At 43.8% G+C, this 20,027-nt stretch overlaps 1 long non-coding RNA gene across 1 annotated transcript in view; it reads right to left on the reverse strand.

Moving 5' to 3' along the window:
• The window catches only part of LOC131581254 (uncharacterized), a 67,752-nt gene extending 48,448 nt beyond the window's left edge, over positions 1–19,304 (reverse strand). Inside the window, exon 1 of the long non-coding RNA XR_009278040.1 lies at positions 18,991–19,304. This is a non-coding gene — a long non-coding RNA (uncharacterized LOC131581254). The remainder of the gene's footprint in view (positions 1–18,990) is intronic.
• Between the last annotated feature and the right edge of the window lie 723 nt (positions 19,305–20,027).

A 20,027-nucleotide genomic window follows, 5' to 3' on the forward strand; every position in this document is an offset into this window, starting at 1 on the left:
AAATTAACAACTAATCACTCCTTTCAATGTGTCCTCCATCTAATTGCTTCCATGATGAGGTAGGGTTTTTTTTTTCTTTCAGAAATGAGCATTATAAAAGATTTCTTTTTAATTTAAAATGAAAAATTCCTCCACTCCCAGGTGACCTATCCAAGAGAAATAATAATAAGCACTCAATTGCTCAGAGAGCATCAGCTCTCACACGTATTACAAGGCTGAGTGTTCATGCTCCCCTCCACCCCACCCTGCTCCCTTCCCGCAGTGTATCCTATCTCCAGATTCTAACTTGGCTTGGCCCAAGATGTTATTTGTTAAAATTAACTTCCAGATCAGGCTGGAGTCAGTGTTCTTGGCAAGAAGGAGAGGAAGACAGACTGCAAGGGAGGGAACAGCTTCAGGAGGCAAAAAGGGAAGCTGTAGCCCAAGCAGGGTTTTGGGGAGCAGAACAGCCACAGCAGCACTGCAGCAGGACACAGAAGTGAAGCCAAGTTTGCCCCCAGTTTTGTCACTGCCACCTTGAGCATTATGCTGTCCACAAGTCCCTTGATGAGGGCCACACAAAGGCTTCCCCTACACCTGCCCCCAGCCCCCTGGACTGCAGCCAGGCAGGGCTGAGCTCCTGCCCCTGCCTTGGTGGGGGCACCCAACGTGATTGTTCCTATGATATGCTTTGTTTCAGCAAAAGTCTTCTGAAGTTCAGCTGTGGCAATGCTGAACAGACACACATTCCAAAATGAATGGAGTCACGCTGAGGGAAGACTGATAGACTATGGTAATAATGCAAGACCTTTTTTTTCCCCTCATAAACCAAATTTCCCATACATTTCTGGAAGATTAATTTAGATTTAGGGAGGTTTCAACTGAGATACTGGAAAAAAGATTCTAAATGCAAGGTTGGTTTCTACCTGACCTTAACTACTACATCAGCTACCACTGCTCCAGTACATTTATATATAAAATGTTCTGGCACTTCAGCTTAATTACCTAAGGACTCTACAAAAGAAAGCCTTTAAAATGTTTTAATTGCAAATTCAGTCTTTCTGAGTACACAGCAGTGGTATCATCCATTGAATAATTAACCACGTATTTAAAGAAAAAAAATAAAATAACTCTTAGCTACATGGGCACAGTCCTGCTTGTCTTAAGTAGATGATGCATGTAAACATGTGCACATACAGAATTAAGTAGTAATTTGAGTTTGCTGGATTTTGTTTTTCCTTTGAGACTGATTGGTGTAAATGCAACATTAGATTTATTTTCAAGTTTATCCTCAAACTCTATTTAACAAGGAAGGGATTATAGAGTGGGGGAAAAATCCTAAAAGAAAAAGCTTGTGAAGCTTTCTGATTCCTGTGGCAAAAACGGACTGCTATGTTTCCAAGTGGGAGGTTTAGTTAACTCTTCCACTTGGACACAAATCTCCTCTCCCCATCTCTCATTCCTCTAACCTTCATTTGCACTCACCTACAGCATGGACTTTCTCCTCCTCTGATGGGACTCTGCTGGTGAGGTGCAGGTGGGTGGTGTCAGCTGCTGGCAGGGCAGTTCGCTCCAGTGGCACCGCAGAGCAACACACAATAAAAGCAGGGCTGAGCAGGGCTGCTTCAGCTCAGCAACATGTTGGCTGTCCAGCAAGGGTGCTTACATACAAGCCAAGGTCCTGAAAAGCCTTTCATCTTTCCAGAATCAAACCCTTTTTTTTTACACACACACTCATGACAGCTGGTTATGATGAGCAAATTAAAACTAATTTAAAAGTTACTCTCGGGCACAATTGTCAGGCTTTCATTCAGGAAACTCTCTAAACAAGCACTTAAGTTTAAGCAGGTGCCTAAATCCCACTGAACACGGTAGGATTTATACACCTGTTTTAGTGCTTTCTTGGGCAGGGACAGCCCTCAGCAAGCAGAATGTTCATCCCTCGAGTCACAAAGTCCAGGTGTTTTATTCTCATCCAGGTTTAATTGCCAGTGCCCAGGCAGCACTGGGATAACACCACTCCTAACCTGATTTTTATTTTAGTGCACATCCTGCTGTACTACAAACCTGCTGCAGCCCCACAGGCAGCTCTCCTGCTAATGAGCTGCAGCACAGAAATCTGAGCATGAGAGGCATCTAAGAAGGTTCATAGACACAAACTGCCACTGTGGATAGCAATGCTGATCTTTCAAGCCATGAATGGTGCATTGAGTCATTCCTTGAAGTTGCAGCTGGGGCTTATCTTCCTTTTTTATTCTTCTGAAGACTATCATTGCAATCAGCAAGGATAGCACTGGGAGCACCAGAAGTCCTCTCCTACCACAGAAGCAGAGTGTGGTGAGGGTGAACATTCATGGTAATCTTCTTTTTACAATATACAGGTGAGCTTGCTCAGTGGCAAGATTAGCATGCTGGGAACAGCTCTTCTCACCCCAGAGTAGCAAACTGCAGAGCTAGTGGGAGGAGAAGAGAAAGGAAAACAGGAGTCTAGCAATATGACAAGTACTGTGAAGTATTTTTTTTACTATTAACACCTATAACATTGACCTATGCACAACACAAAGCTGAAAAGTAGCAAGCATTTTCAATGAAAACCCCACTGCGTTTCCTAAACTTTGAGTCATTCTTGTTACTTAATTGAAAAACAAACCCAGAGTTTCCATTTCTCTTTCTCTCTCTCCATGCTGGCAAGAGGAGGATGGGAAAGGAAACAGAGAAAGAAAGGGTCACCACTAAGCTTTCGAAGGTCTTTCCTTTTGATACTGTGACTTGTTTTGGTTATTTTTCATTACTTATTTTCACTGAAGTAGAAGGTCTCCAGAAAAGCATTTGCTTTGGTTAAAATCAAAATTAAATCTGACCTATCACTGAGGGAAAAAAAACCAGCTGACTCTAAAGAAGACAAACTTTGTATCAGTGTGCTCCCATATTGAAGGAGGCATGTGCGAGTCAAATTGCACTGACAGACCAGCATAGGTCAGATCTGGGGAAAAAAAAAGAAAAGGATTTTTAACAATCTTTCAGCCCTCTCTTTATTAGACCTTAATTAAATCAATGGGTCAAAGCAACAGAGGGAAAAAATGGTTCAGCTAGGGGACACTAATCAACCCCTTTCAGTGGACTGAAAAATATCTTACGCAAGAAATAAGCTTTAAATCAACATCTGCCTCATGTAACACATAAACATAGATATTACTGCTTAAGAAAAAAGTATTTGTCAGACCTTTTCTTGAAAACAAAAAAACATTTATAAAAGAAAGTATTGCTCATAATCACTAGGTAGATCAGTGAGCATGCTTGAATGAGGACAACCAGGCAAATCCTTTGGGGTTTGATTGAACAGCATCCTTACACATGTTGTGAATTTTAGAGAACACAGAGCTGAACTGAGCACCAGCTCCTGAGTCGTCGGTTGGTGCTCTTGCAATCAGACAATGACATGGCTGTGTTGACCATCAGACCTCTGAGTAACAACTGAACCATTTAACTTGATTAATACCAAGTCTGAACTTGCCCTTTTTTCATGCCCACAGATTTTGGCTAGAAACCTGAACAGAGTCTAAGATCTCATTCATATGCAGGACAGAAGGGACAAATTAAGTTACATCAATGCAACCTCAGTAGCATTAGGAAAACAAAAAGGCTTCATCCCTGTGACTGAGAGTGGCACTTGAGCCACCATGGCCAACACAACTGACAAGAGTGAGTGTTGGCAATACTCAGCAACAGAGTCTGGTCCCCAAAGTAGCTTGTAAACCCCTGCAAGAGCTGTACTGCAAACAGACAATGCAGCGAACATACCAAAAGAGAATGGGTAAGATGAGCATTCTGCCTTGAAGACATAAATGATTACTTTTGAGGATATTCAGCACAAAAACACATTTCCTGATCTTCACAGAATATATACAGTGTGCTTGCACTGCAGGAGCCAAGCCAAGTGGTGAGACTGAGCCAGCATGCAGTGTGGCTGTATCCCTCTGTCCCAGCACAAGCCCAGGGGAAGGAAATACGGCTCAGAGCTAGAGGTTTTTCCCCTCCTCACTCCTGGCTGGGGAAGCTGAATTCCCATGTGCCTGGGTTGTGGCTGGGGATGAAGAACACCTCCCTGTTTCTCATCCCTCTGCTAGGTTTTGTGCAGATCGGGTTGTTTGAATATATTTCTTGTCAGGATCCAGGAAGCTTCTGTTATGGCCCCACAAAAGACAAGATCTTGATCTATGGCTGCATTGAGAGACAATCTTATATCCTAAAGCTGAAGCAGTAGTTTTTAACTAAAGTATAGCAATCAGTAATGAACAGCCTGATTTGGAATACTTACCTATTAAATAACATACAATACTTCAAATTAGTGTAAAATTACAAATCTGCTGGTTCAGATTTTATTGATCATAGCTGAGTAAGTAACATTACTAAGGGAAACACTCTTTACCTGAAGAGTGTTTGGAGCCACACTCCATGTTCCATTTAGCCAAGGAGAGTGGTGATCTCTCCAAACACAATTGGCTCTGTGCAGTTTTCATGACAGGCTGCATCAAAGAACTACCACCAAGTTGCCATATAATATCTTGCTTATTATAATTATTTGTCTCTACTGCTTAAACCACTGTTGCATGAGAAAGTTAATATTTCCAAGGCACTGGGTGGAATACCTTACCCAGAAAACATGCTCTCAACAGGAAACCCAAACACAGTGCTAGAGAGTTATCTTAAGCAGATTTAAATAATTAAATCCAAAATTCTCAAGCCACTTGCTGTTTTAAATTTATTTCTTTAATAACATGCTTGTTTCAGCAACACACTGGATTAGGGTTTCATTTATTCAAAATTTAAGGTCTGTCCCACTCTGAGTGTTATTTTAAGTATTTAGGGGAATTTTTGTGCTTGTGAAAATGAAGAGATTGTTGCATTATAAATTCATTTCCTCTGTTATTGCACAGGCCATGCACAGTGCAGCTGTGAAAGCGCTGTAAGAGCCTCAGCAATGTCCTCAAGCTCCACATAGATGGCTGAGTCTTTGTCTTTGCACAAAGAGGAGCTGGTCGTTTCTTATGCCATCAGCTACAGGTACCTCCTAAACAGCATTGCTGACTCTGGGCAGCCGTGCTGAACAAAGAGAAGGTGTTCACTGACAGCCATGACTATCCACATTCCCTGAGGGCCAGCTGCCAAGAGCCATTTTTGTGCGGGACTTGCAAGAGGGGTTGAGCCCAGCGCCCACAGCCCCCGCACCAAGCAGCAAGCAGTGCACACAGCTCCTCTAGCAGGTGTTATCTCCTAAGGAAGGGCTCGGTGGCGGTTGCCATCCACACCAGCAATTTTACAAACAAGCAAGGTTCTTATGTGTTCTCCATCACCTCCAGGCATTCATATTCTTTTTAAGTACAGGAACATTAATTAGATTTTGACCACAGACCCCAGATTTGACTTACGCTGACAGGGTTTCCATTAGTGTAATCTGTAGGGGAATTCACTGTTTCAACATCTGTGTGCCTAAGGCCTATCTCACATTTACTGCCGCTGCCTGAAAAGCCTCCCTTGTACGGCTGTGTGTTTCTTCATGCTCCCAATTTCACAGAAGTCATTTCAGCACCAAACGGTAATTAGCAAAGGGATGGGCCTCGGCTGACATGAATGCAATTTATTGTTTTCCACAAGGCCCTGAACAGAGCAAACAAAGAACACAGTCTTGCTGTCTGGCATTTTATTAACTTGTATTGTGTGATGTACCTTACTGAAGGGAGATCTCCCACTAAATGCAGCAGTGAGGAACCAGTAACATGCGTGCTTTTGAAGAATATTAATTTTGGTTCAATTAAGCAAGTTTTGCGGGACCTCAGCCTCTAAAATAGGACAGCCACTTTTATAATTATCTTCTGTATTAACTTTATCACCATCCGACTTTTTACATAAATGCAACCTTTCATCTTTAAAATGCCAACACTTCTTCAATTTTGGCAACCGTACAGCATTGCTAATTATTTGCTCATTATGTGTGGTTAACTGATGAATCATTAATAAATGAATGAATGGCTAATATATTTTTATGGTAATTGGAGATATAACTGATTGCAGACTTCCTTTGCTTCTCAGAACTGCCCTGAATGAGCAGTAGCTGCTTAATTGTTTACAGATGATATTTATGCCACTGACAAGCTCTTCCTATAGCCTTGGTGTCTGAGAGGTGAGCCCTCCCTGTGCCCCACGGTGGGCATGGTGTGGCGATGCTGTCCCTTCCCCGCAGGCACAGCAGATGGGCAGGCACACACATTTCGGACAGGTTTCCCAGCAGCTCGCCACAATGGCTGGGGGCAGGACTACAGACACCATCGCAGTTATTGTCGGCATTCCCCAATAACACCAGAGCCTGACATGGAAATGACACCTTTCTCCCGCAGTCTGTGTGTCTGCAGTGAGTACCATGGATAGGAAAGGGAAATCAGGCTCCAGTGACATTTTGTTTTAACTCCATACTGTGCATTACAGTAAATGGCTTACACAACCTCTTGCTGCCAGTGCACAGTTAATGAATTCAGAGATAATTGCAGGGTTGATTTCTTTCTTTCTGCTTTTTTTTTTCTGTTTTAATAACCTATCTTTCCATGAATCATTCTATAGGGTGCACAATTCCAAAACACATAATTTAAATCTGCTTGACAATTCAAATCAAAACCAAAAGATAGTAAGATATCCAAACAAGGCTCCTTTAGCTATGCACATGCATCCTGAAGATCAAGTTAAAAATGCAAAGGAGATTACCAATTCTTAATTATAATTATTTAACCAGGTGGGTAGTTTCTCTAATGAACATTTCTATGAAAACAGAATAACTAATGATGGTCTTAAAGAAGTCTTTGTCTTCCCATGTACTAATGATCACATTTATAAATATGCAGGAAGGCCCCCATGTACATTGCTAATGATAAGTAATTAAGCACCAGGCGTCAAAAGCTATAGAAAAGGGTCAGGGTAATGCAAGAGAAAATTAAAAATGCAATAAAATAAGTTGCAGAGCAAAATTAAATTTCTGGCTTCTGCAGACCTGGCTATAAAGAAATCTTTTCCCTTTCAGTATAAACCATGGCTGCTGTGGGGTATTCCAAACAAAATCTTCTAAGCACTTTCATTAGATTTTACTTGCCTCTGTGCTTGTACTCATATTAAAACCAAGTGAACTACCAGCCATTTAAAACAGACGCTATATTCAGTAAAGCTGCAGTTTCTCTCAATGTTTATGAGAAATCACTGTGGCTGAGATTATGGCTATCACCAGCCTCCTCAGAAGCATTTCAGAACTTCTGATGAAAGAAAACAGGGACGTGTTAAAATTGAAACCTGGTTTTGTGATTATTTTTTTAATGTGGAGGTCAACTCATGAAGGGCCTGTGATTCGATCCCTGTCAGGGTCTCCACCAAGAAGACTCAGACCCAGGAGGCACAGAGGGCTGGCTCAAGCCCACATCTTCAGTTCAGCTGCAGAACCCACACCACAGACCATCACAAAGCATTAAAGGCAGTTTCCAAATTAAATGAAATGGGCTGTCTTTGGTAGGAAAGACATGTTTTTCTCTCTAAATGAAAAGCTGTTAAATTCGGTAACACTGACACTTTTTCCTGGAGGCTCAGCACAGGGCTGCAGGAGCCTGGAGGTCCCTGTGCTCCTGCTGGCTGCTGCAGTGCCCCTCACTGGCCTCCCACCAGCATGCCACACCACAGACCCATGCCATGGCTAATGCCCCTGCACCAAAATCCCATTTTCTGCTGCTGCAGTTCAGAGTTCAGTATGACAACTGCCTGGGTCTGAAGGGAATAATGCACTATTATTACTACTTCTCACTGAAAGCAGGATTAAACTTGTTTGTAAAATCATGGTGAGGAAACAGTAGAAAGTAGAGAGAGGGAGTGACGGAGTAGGGGGACACAAACAAGTGCTGTCCCTCTACCCAGCACCTCACAAAATGGTGTTTCTGTGGTGGATGGAGCTCTGCCATGCTGCAGGGCCATGGCCAGCCTCTGGGCAGCAAATACACAAGATTTCTTGGCCTGGGCTCAAGTTTTACCAATAGGTTAGATTAAAGCACACACAGTCTTTGTATTTAGAGATTGTGGACACTGTGGCACTAATTGCAAATAATGCTGTGGCATTTTTTTCAGGTGAAAGCAGTGACTCTCCCACATTTCTAGCCTTTCAGGACTTCTTTTTGAAAATGATCTTAACATTTGCTTCCAAAATGACCTCTCATTGCCTCACACTGGGTATTTCCACCACCACCTGTAGCCCAGCCATGGCCCTGGCTCTCACAGGAAGCATCAGGAGCACAAGCCCCGCCAGGCCAGGTGACACCCACTGACAAGGCAGCACGGTTTCCACTTTTATGGGCCGTGCAGCCAGCCTGCCTGCTCGAGCTGTTTCATTTTGTCTGCAGCCGAAACTCAAATAACCTGGAGTAAAGTTGTGACGGTGAGACACCGCGGTGCTAGAGAGCATACTTGGCCCTGAGAGCAGAGCGCGTGCTGCTGAGTGGCGGCGAGTGGCCAAGCCCCACCTGGAGCCCAAACCCACCCTCCAGGGTGTAACTTTTCCTGCAGAATACCTAAGGGGACATCTCTGAAAGAGACAGTCTTAGGGGGTTCATGACTGCCACCTGGTCCCTTGGGCTGGTGAGCCTGTGCCTGGGGCCCCACTTGCTCTCCGGATGCTGCATGGCCCCGGGTGGCTCCACATGCCTGGGATGGCCCACGAGGGACAGCCCGCACCATCGCAGGGCTGCTGCCATGGCCAGGGTCTGGGGGACGGGGGATAAACGTCTGTGCTGCTGCTTGTAACTACTAAAATACAAGAGGGGTAGGAAAAGCAGGTATTGGGTTACAGTTATCTTCAATTAAAAAACTGTTTATCTTTGAAAATACGTATCTGTTACTGACAAGCTTTGAAAACCACCACTCCAAGTCTGTCAGTAAAACCAAATGTTAAATGGAAAATATTTGCCAGGATTTAAAATTAGACCTACACATTACTTACAGATGTTTCAATGAAAAACACTTGAAACTCAACCACATAGAGTAATAAACCCCACAATGGTCTATTTTTTTTATACTCCAAGTTAATTTTTATTATATAAGTAGCCATACGAAGAAGCCATTGCATACTGCTTAAATTAAATGTGGAGGAATGAAATCAGCAGTATCCCTTTACAGCATATGGTCCAGCAAATCAAATTATAAAGCTTTCCACATCTCATTAACTGCAATGAGTACAGTGAGATTTCTAATAAGTCACTTCTTTTTCATGTGAGAGGTGAGCAGTGACTTATTGTAACTATTCTCACAGGATGACCCTTGTGCTGAAATTAAGAAGTAATCTAAAATGGGAAAGGTCATTTGGTCAAGTCTGATCATAACATTTCCTCGTTATTGTTTTAGTTGGCATTGAAGCACATGCTTTCCCAGTGCATCAGCTGAAAAATGCCTTTGATAATTTCACTGACAGCGAGTAACCCACACACTGCCATTTAATGAGTTTGGGCTGGATTAGCTGACAATAAAGAATACAGTATAAATGCTTTTATAGAATGAGTTTTTCAGCAGGAAAATTTCATGCAGGCGTACTTAACTAATTTATTTGCATTTACCACTGCGATGTCAGTCCAAGTACCGCTCTGGTGAAAACTTCTGGTCCCCAGTTAGACAGCAGCCTCACCAATCTCTGCCTCTCTTTGGAAAGAACCTGCTCCATGCCCCCGACTCCTGGGCCACCTGTAGTCACAGCTTCAGTTGCAGCAGGCATGCCAAGGAGAGAACTGCATTCAAAGGCTCACTTCCTCCTCTGCACAGAAAATCTAATCAACATACAATTGCTCATCATGTGGCTTTGCTTTATGTGGATTCCTGATTTAGTGGCAGATCTGATTCAGGAACTGAAGCATTCCTGGCTCCCTGTCCCAGGCTCAAATCTCTAACCTGAATCCAATCTCCCTTCCGCCATCAGCCTGAAATTGTTTGCTAGAGGATATGTTGACCATAAAAATACAGTACAGTGCACAATGAGAGAAACATCTCAAGACAGTGGAAAAGAGAAAGCTCAGCCAGGCCAGCTGAAACACTTGGGAGGAAAATCAACAGGCTGTTTTTAGTAATTACAAAGTTGTTGGCTGATCTGATGTAGCTGGGCAGGAAATTCCATAGTTTTTGGAAACCATTGACAAAAATGTTCTGGCAGTTCTATTCTCCATTTTGTACTTCTAGAAGAGTTAATGTACTGTGCCCAAGAAGTTCAGTATGCAAAGCAAAATGGGAGAAAGCTTTTCAACTGAATATGGAGACACACTGTCTTCCACAGTAGCAGAAAAATCCTGTGACTTGAAATCTCCTGATGTACCACTGTAATGACCAGGCAGTAGTAGAATGTGATCATTCCTGCCAGGACATTTCACTTGGTTATTAACCTCATGGAAAATTCTGGAGGACTGTAAATTAATCCCCAAAGGATGGATTTCTTATTTGCTCTAAAAACACTGCCTTACTTTTGTGCAGCCACTACTGAGAAGTCTGAAACCTAGCTACTGTTTAGATTAATTTAATTTCCCTTAATGTTCATTAAATACTGAATCGTTAGTTTAGGGCACCTCAAGAAAAATGGTTAGAGCTAATTTTTGGAAAAAGTAGTGTTTGAATGCAAAACCAAGCATGCAGGGGATGTTCATGTCATTTTCTTTGAGCTATTTTAAGCATCTAGTAATGAATCAGTTCAGAAAACCTGATGTCCTCTGGCCCATGAGTGGGGACCAGCAGGCAACTGCAGCCATCTCAAGCCCCAAGAAGAGGGGGACAAGGTCTCTGAGCACCTCCATCAGATGGCAGCCAGCCATGGGCTTGCCTGAGTGAGGGGTAAGCCTGGAATCAGCAGCAGCGAGGAGGAGACCAGAAGAGGGAGGATGGGCACCATGTGGCTGTCTGGTCCCACTGCCCCACAGCCACACTGTGAGGCACCACTTCCACTGTCAGCCTTTGCTTTCCATGTCCCCTCTGCAACAGCCAAGCCTGCTCTCACTCTGCTTCCCAAAACATTCAGTGGGTTAGATGGTATTTTTCTTCAATTGCATATGAAAATTCAGGGGGTGGGAAACCTTAAAAACACAAGTTGGAACGGTGACACTCAGACTGCAGAATGCTTGAAATAACAATTTTTTTTGGCAAACATGGAGAACTCTCACATCTCACTAGAATTAACTTTTGACCTCCAGACCTCAGAGAGTCGGAGTTTCAAAAAATGCAGCTTTGCACAATGTGCACTGAATTACTACAGTTCTCATGTGCATACAGTCGGGCAATTATGTATGCAAAAGTTTAAATTAAGGACAGAACAGACAATGTACTTTAAAACACTCTGAGTTTAAAAAGTGTGAGTTGTTTTGTTGCAGTGAGTTAAGCTGAATGCAACAAAGGATTTACCAAATAAAAGGTCTGCCTCTTCCTTTGTGCAATGATTACATTGTCCAAAGTACAGTCCTCTGGCACGCCCAGTAATGCACCACTGTCTTTAGCATCTGCTGAAGATCCACTGCAGGAGGACAGTGCATTATGTGACAGTTGCAGGGCCTTCAGTGAAAAAGGATCTCATTTAAGAGGGCGTTTGCAACTCTCTGCTGGATTTATCTGATGCTTTTCATAGTGCCTAGTTACTACATTTATCTAACCACATATTGACATTCTGGGTACATGGGAAAAAACCTGGGAAAAGACCAAGTGATGATATGCTTAAGCACAGCACCCTGCAGCTGTTCTGGAGGGATTAATTTTCAAAATATGGGGCGAGCCCTTAGAAACTTATAATTCCTACTTTGAGAACTTGGACAGGCTGGTCTGCATGAAGGTTCAGGGTGTGTGGTGCAGACATGAGGTCACCCTCCCAGGCTCATTAGACCCACGACGAAGCAAAGCTATCACTTTTCAAACACCAAATGTGGGCAATTGCTATCAGCATTTCCATGCATGTTTTACTTTAAATAGTTGCTACTTGCTCATCCTTCCCTTAGCTGAAAATTACCTACATACCTAAATGCATACACTTGTTATATGCCTGCATATATTTATTTTAAAATAGCTTATGCATATATAACACAGAGACACAAAAGTTCTCTGATGCTTGCTCCTGGAGGGGTAATAACACAGAAATATTTAAGATGATTCAACAGTGGACGGCTCAGCAGATGTCTCCAGCATGGTGCAAGACATTAACGTCTGCTGACTCATCATAGCAGTTAATTCGTGCCTGGCTCGTGTTCCCGTCATCTCAGCAGCAATTTAGTACTTGGTGAATTTTCTCTCATCAGGAGTAAATGTTATCACAGACTTGTGATTATGTGCTATTTGAAACTGGTAGAGCTAAAGCCATGTGTGATAATAAAAGGTAATTGTTTACCTTTGAAGTTGATATCTATGGCCTTCGCGGCACTCTGCAGGAAATTGGGCCAGTCCGCAACTGCTCGGGCAGTCAGGCTGTGTCTGATACCCCTCTCCAGGGCATGAAGGTGCACATGCAGAAGTTAAAACAAGCTAGTGGCACTTTTATAGACTTGTTTTCCCCCACCAAGTAAAGCTGAACACACTAAAGAATTTAGTAAGGGAAAGGTTCCCCTTCCATTTAATGTAATGACATTGCTGGCTAGAGTGGAATAATCAAATTTTCTTCCAGTGGAAGGATGAGCGATGCAATACCAGCTATGTACCCATAAGCAGCACACCTGAGCACAGGCCCAGGTGCCACAGACACAATGGAAGGCAGGGGAGTGTGTCAGCCTGGGGGTGCCCAGGGGCTTGAGGCCAGCCCTCAGCCAGCAGCACAGCCACCTGCACAGGGCCTGGCCAACACTCCCTGCAAGCAGCGCCTGAACACCTGAGGCCACCATGTCCTGGGACATGGCACAGCCAGCATCACCTCCATGTCTGGGACTAGATGCATGTCAGCTGATGGATAACCTGCAGAAGACAGCATTTTGATTACTTCAGGGGAAATTTTTCCTTCAGCAGGCACTAGCTGGGGTGCAATTTCATGCCATCCTTAGGAAGTAGATCCATCAGTGCCCAAACCTGGCTCTGCAGTTACTAGCCTGGCTGCAGGCAGACACAAACTGCATTTACCATTAATTTCCTGATCTAAGAAACAGAGAAAGGTGTAAATCACAAGTGCCAGTTGAAGGGATTTAGTGTTTGTAACATATGCTATTTGCATACTATTAGCTTTTACAACTCATTTTCAGCATATTATAACTACTCCTAACAGAAATGGCCAGGGAGATGAAGAGGTCTCAACATTTTTTTCTGCTTTTCCTTTTTCCATCTTATCCTCCCAAACAATCCACATTGGAATTCATAAATAAAGACATATGCACATTTGGAGCATGTTCAGATCAATTATCCCACATCATTTTTTTGGAGCTGGGAAGAAGGTATATTGCCTAAACAGTAATGCCTATGGATCTTTAATATTAATGTGATACTCAAGAGATAATTACTTCTCATGAACCGGAATGAGTCTGGCCAAAAAGGTTGAACACATCCAAAATTCAGCTGATTTGAGTGCAGCTAATTCTGGCTGAGTTTTTTTTCCCCCCTTCTGGACACACTGCCAGATGTAATAGAAATAAACCCCATTGAAACTGGCTGAGGATAGGTATCATATTTTGATTGGTAACAGATTTGCAGATTATTGGACAGGGGAGGAGAATTTACTGAAAAACAAGTCGGTTAAAATACCATCATGGTTCAAGTACTGCACCTCTAAAAAGTAAGAGTCTTTCCCAAGAGGAATCTTCTTGTAAACACACCTTCTGCCCTGGCACAGGGTCTCAGACAGAAGAGAAAGGGAACCATTTACTGCAACCCTGCCTATGGCCAAATGCAAGAAAACTCTGGTGCCAATACGACTTCTGGAAAAAGAAGAAAAGATTAGGTTTGGATTGAACTAAAACCTAGGAGTGTCAGACCTGCAGCAGGATGCTTAGTGGGTAACCTATAGAGAATGGCAAGGTTCAAAAATAAAAGCTGACTCCATCACTGTACAGAGGGAAAAGCATCTTTGTCTCTTGTATGGGAAGGGTATGAGAGACCTTGTATACCTGCTCTGCAAAGCAACACTGAGCCCAGCTGACACAAGCACAGAAAGTTAATTCCTGCAGCCTGGAGAACTGCTCCTCTCCATTGGATTGTCTTCCAGAAAGCTGCCCAAAACAGGGCTGGTGAATAAGGAAAGCAGCTCCTGGGCAGTCCAGACTTCCCTGGCTCCTCCGTCCTGCTGCAGATGAGTCATGTACAGAGCCGGAAAGGAAATAAATGCAAACACATGGCAGTCAAAATGGCTTTCACAGAAAAGAAAACATTGGGCTGGAGCTGCTGTGGGTGTGCAGCACGGAGCTGGCCCTTGTGGGGTGGGCACCTCTCGGTGTGCAGCTTTGTGCAGCCATCTGCCATGGCACAGGCAGCTACCAACATTTCCTGACTTGCTAAAGCTGTTCGCCAAGGTCAGGTTAAATATATAATTTCTTCATAACTGGGTTTTAAATGTTTAATTTACATGGTTCTGTTTGACATAATAAAGCCTGGAAGAGGGAAAAAGGGGTGGCAGAGCAAAGGAAAAAGCCAGCAACCCTGGACACATCAAGAGTGGAGGGATGTAAGGGGAAAAATCTATCTGGAAAGAATACATCAAACTACTTCTAGTATTAAAAAAAAATATACACTTAAATATATAGGTTACACATTCAAATCTGGAAATATCATATATTTATCCCATGCCACTTTTATTTCACTTCCTCATACAAGGACTGTCTAATGGTTTTTAATTGCACTATCATGTCCTCACCTCTCCATAGCACCTCCTTGCAAAGGTGGGTGACAGATGAACTGTGGTGTAGCAGATCCCTCCTGCAGGAATCCCCTTTTCTTTGCTTTAGAAGAAGGATTTTATCTGAGGTTTTTTTTAAGGCTGGTACTTCTCCTCAAGAAGTACCCCTGTAGCTGTTCTTGCTGAGCTTTCTGCTCTAACAGGAGTGTCAAAAAACCTATAGAACACCCCCATAATTTTTATTTTGGTGGTATGACAGCATTTTCCTAATAAATTAAAGGCAAAAGACAACTATACTATTAAGACAAGATCCAAAAATTTGATAACGGCAAAAAAAAAAGTACTCCCCTGGCAAACTTTGTCTACACAGACACAGTCACATCCAGAATGATGTGACTTTTATAAACCATGTGCCAGTACTGCAGCTTCCTAAAAAGTTTATCTTTAAGCACAGTCAACATAATGATTTTTACCCGTCACCTCTACCAACACAGTCTGGACCTTGCTATGTGTTCTTGGGCCTTATTCCTTTTACCATCTGGGAAGACCTTTCCATAAACAAAGATGCCCTGTTTTAACAACACAATGTATCTCCAAAGTCAACGAAAACACTCATGTTTAAAGATGCTCACAGATAAGGACCATGACTTTTAAGAAGCCCGAGTGACAAAATAATTCAATCCATTAATGTTACTATTACAAAATTGAGAAGATTTCAATAGTTCTCACCAGAAATACTTTTCATGTATATCATGGATGTCACATTCTTATTTTCTGATTAATACCTACAAACATGTCAGCTGTAAAGGTGTAAGAGAACAGCCAGCCACAGCATGTTTAGTTAGCACAAGGTGAGATGCTCCACTCAGCTTTTGTATAACTATCCAGTCATGATTTTAAGTATTCAATTGTACTTGTATGACTCCTTAAAATTCCCCGCAATATAATTATACTGATGGGAATGCAGAAAGATAATTGCTTTTAGAGAAAAGTTTCTCTTTTGTTTCATATTCATCTGGCTTCCATAAATAGAACAGGAGACCTTGAACAGCAGCAATATGCATCCATGTGTCTCTAGCTATTTATTTACAAAGCTAGACCTTGACAAATCTAATTTGTTCAATAAAATTAAAAAGTATGCACAATAATTCATTTAGACAAAAAGGCCTGAAAAGGAACATCACTGGGAGCGTGCCTCATCACTGGAAGTGATCAGCTGATTCCTGAAGAATTGGCAGGTGCTCTCCTTTTGGAAAGCAGCAGTGATGTAGTACTTAGGAGAGGAAAAATGTGAGCTTGGAATCAGAGTAGTTCTTTATTCAGACAATAATTATACAAATTAGATCCATGAAAGCCAGAGAATGACTGTGCCTTGAACCCTGTCTGTGTGCATAGAACAATGGAGAAATTAATAATTAAATCTATTACATATGCTCAAAACTCAGCACAAAAGATACTTCACTAGCTCAAACAATTCTGCATTTTCATTTGAATAAAGCTTTCACACATTTTTTTTCTCATTATATATGTATTATATTTTAAATTTAACAGCTTATTTTGTTGCCTTTATGCCTTGAATTAATAAGGCCACACTTTAATGCACTAATGTTGAATAGCATTAGCATGCTTTACAGTCATTACTTTGTGGGGGGGGCAAAAAATCCCAAGTTTCCCAGTGGTGAAATCAATTTGCCCATAACTTCCTGTCTCTCATAACCTCTGCTAGCATAGCTTGAAACTTTGTGCTGCTTTTCGTACCAGAAGACTTGTTTATATGTTCTGGCTGTGGCTAGGGCAGGATCTGAAGGTAACACTATTCCGTTAAGTTTGCACAAACAGTTCAGGAACAGACTGAAATCTTTTCAGCCAGTTAAAGCAATTAGCAGCCAGATACACTAACCTAATGCTATTTCCTTTGTAAGAAATAATTTAGCCTCAGAAACACAGATGGCTCAGTGAGTTCTAACCCAGAATTATTTTCCTTTGGCCGGGCAAGGGGGTCGCAGACACACAGGGGGGCTGGTGGGGGCGCAGAGCAGGGCAGCGGCTGGAGGACCAGCTGACTTTGCCCCTTCCCAGCTGGAAAGGATTGGCTGCAGCATCTGAATATTGAGGGTGGAGGGAAGAGGATATGGGGGAGAGAAACCACTGAGAGACTTCAGTAAAAATTACTGAGAGTTCCTCCAAAGTCCTCTTCCTAGATGAAGGCTGACTTCAGGCCCTCACAGCCTACAGCCCACGCAGGCCCTCCGACGGCTGCCAAGTCAAATAACACTAACTGAATTACAGATTGCAAGCAGAATTCGCTGTTCTTTTCAACTAAACCCAAGACTTTCCATTTCCATTTTGTTTGGGGAATTTAAGTGGAGTGCATATTCCTACTGCCAGCTAGGATATGGGGTTAGGAAAGGGGTGGCAATTGCTCACTCAGAGACCAAAAGCAAATCTGTAAACTTGAGAAATCAGAGAGGGTAACTGAAGGAGCAGGCTAGAGACTGACAGCTGTGGGAACAGGAGCCTTGGGGGAGGCTGGCTGCCTCTTACACACCCTGGGTAGTGCAGCCTGATGGGGATGGCTGGAGCCCGGTCCAGTGTGGGGGTGCAGATGCTGCAGTGGCACGTCACAGGGGCCCGCAAACCTCCCGCTCCCCAACAAGGGGCACCCACACCCACGCTCCCTGTGCCACCATGGGAGGCATCAGTGGGGAACATTGAGCCACAGCATAGCCCTCACCCATCCCCCAGAAACAGGAATGTGGGACAAGCAGGGCTGAGGCTGCTCCCTGAGCACCAGTGGGGAAATAACCCATCTCAGAGGGCACAGCCACAGCTAGTGGTGCTTCCCGTAGCATTACACAGGGGAGTGACTTTCAGCATCGCATAAAATTCCCCCACTTCCCCATAACTTTTGGAGTAAATTTTAAAAGGTTTAAAAACTTCTGCAGGAAAACCAGATGCCCATATTTAACTTAAAACATTTACATTATCCTATTATTTTCTCAGAAATCTGTAATACAGAAATGCATGCATGTGTCCTGTGTTTTTTGTTTAGTTGCACGTCGCATTCAAAACCCCTAACGCTACTCAGTATTAAAGTACTTTGCAATTATTAGGATGGCTCTGATTGTCTTGCAGCCTCCAAGGAGAAATTAACTCCAATTTTTGGAGTGAACAGAAATTCTGACAAACCCTCCCATCAGCCATTTAATATGGGAAAACTCCAGTCCTCTTGAAAACCTCCTCAGGACTGCTCACTCCACTCCATCAGCTGCAATGCAATACACATTTTGCACTGCAGCATCCTTTTCAGAGGCATTTCAGTTGAACAGAGATGTTAGACTGTCACGCTAACTTAAGCAGAAGGGTTTCACTGTTCCTTCACACAATACTATATAGCTCAAAGGTGCCGTAAGAAGCCCCAGAAATATGCCAAAAAAGGTTTGTGAAAATAAACAACGTCAATTTGCTCCTTTAAGTATCATCATGACAAATTTACTGGGAGGCCGCAGAGATAAAATGCAGCACTTTAAATACCCAAACTAATCAATAGAGAGAGCCAAGCATGCAATCCATTTTCTGAGAAGGGCAACCTTTTAAGGTTAATTCTTCATTCATATAAATACAATGCCAGGGTCATTATTTAACTTGAAGCAGCCCTTCATTAAACTGTAATAATTGGGCTCAATTTAGCACTAAAATGAGCCACCCCAAGCAGCCGACTTCCTGCAAGCGCGGGCCGAGCGCGGGAAGGCCGCGTGAGGGCCGCGCTGCGGCGGGGGTGGCGCGGCACGGCCTGCCCGCTCCTCGGGCGCCATCTCGCGGCCGCTCCGGCAGAGGCGCGGAGCGGGCAAGGCCGGGCCGTCCGCCCCCTCAGCGCCCCGGTCCGCCCTCCGGAGACAGGGGAGAGGGAGCAGGGCACGGCCGGGCCGTCCGCCCCCTCAGCGCCCCGGTCCGCCCTCCGGAGACAGGGGAGAGGGAGCAGGGCACGGCGGAGGGGCGGGAGCAGTCTGGCCCTGCCGAAACCCCCGACCCCACGGCTGCCGTCTGCCAGTGGTCCGTAGAATCACAGAATTCTTAAGGTCGGAAAAGACGTCTGAGGTCACGGGAGTCCAACCATTAGCCCAACACCGTCCGGTCCACGATTAAACTATATCCCCAAGTGCCACACTTACACATTCTGTGAACATTTCCAGGGACGGTGATTCTACCACTTCGAACCCTCACCAAGACTGAATTCAGCAGCTACTAGTTTATCTGCCCTCAGGTCCAACTTAGAGCATCATCCGATTAAAGACCAGACTTTTTAATGAAAAAAGGGATAAAACGCTCGTTCTGATTATCAGTCATGTCGCCGCGACTGTGCAACCGCCACCTCCTCACACGGACGGACACAGGAGCAGCCTGCACACACAGCACCCGCTGTCCCCACGCCACAGGATCCCACTGCAGCTCAGCACCGACACCGCTCCTGCTGCTGCCCCAGCCGTGGGCAGCCAGGTCTAAGTCCCTGGTGGCAGAGGACTGCCTGAGCAGGGAGGCCAGGGCCACATCCCACTCCGACACCACCCTCCAGGGCTCTCTGGCAGCACAGGATTTCAGTCGTTTGTTGGCCAGATCATTCCATATGTTAGTGCCAACAAAAAAATTTCCTGTCTGACCTCAAGGAAGCCACTGGATCTTGCCATGCCTCATTTTTCCCATTTATAAACCAGAGCTAAATACTTCTTTTAACTGTATAATAGTACTGTAAAAATCCAGTGCTGTTTTTTGTAACATATTATCCAATGTCTGTCCCCTAATTAACTCAACTGCTATTCCATCATCCTTCAAATATTGCTTAGAGAAGAAACAAAGCCTCTGTGACTAAACAAGTAAGCTTTTCTCGAACCTTTCTCTCTAGCTTTGTTCACTGTGATCTAAGCGACACTGGGGAGCACTGGTATCATCACCACTTGCTGAGCTGCAGTGCCCAAAGAGGGACAGATACAACCGTCCCCATAGTCAGGGACAGACACTGCTCTGGCAGCCACTGGCCTGCCACACTTGGTGTTCACGCGCAGGCAGCTTCACAAGAAGGAAAAGGATTAGCAGCACTTCTGGTCAAAGCAAAGAAGATAGCATGAGTTCAGAATGACTTTCCCGTGACCACACAGGAAATCTGCAGTGAGATGGAGGGTATGACCGGGGACTTGTGACTTGGCTCACGCTG

The sequence above is a fragment of the Poecile atricapillus genome, chromosome 7 (assembly GCF_030490865.1).
Source record: "Poecile atricapillus isolate bPoeAtr1 chromosome 7, bPoeAtr1.hap1, whole genome shotgun sequence".
NCBI lineage: Eukaryota > Metazoa > Chordata > Aves > Passeriformes > Paridae > Poecile > Poecile atricapillus.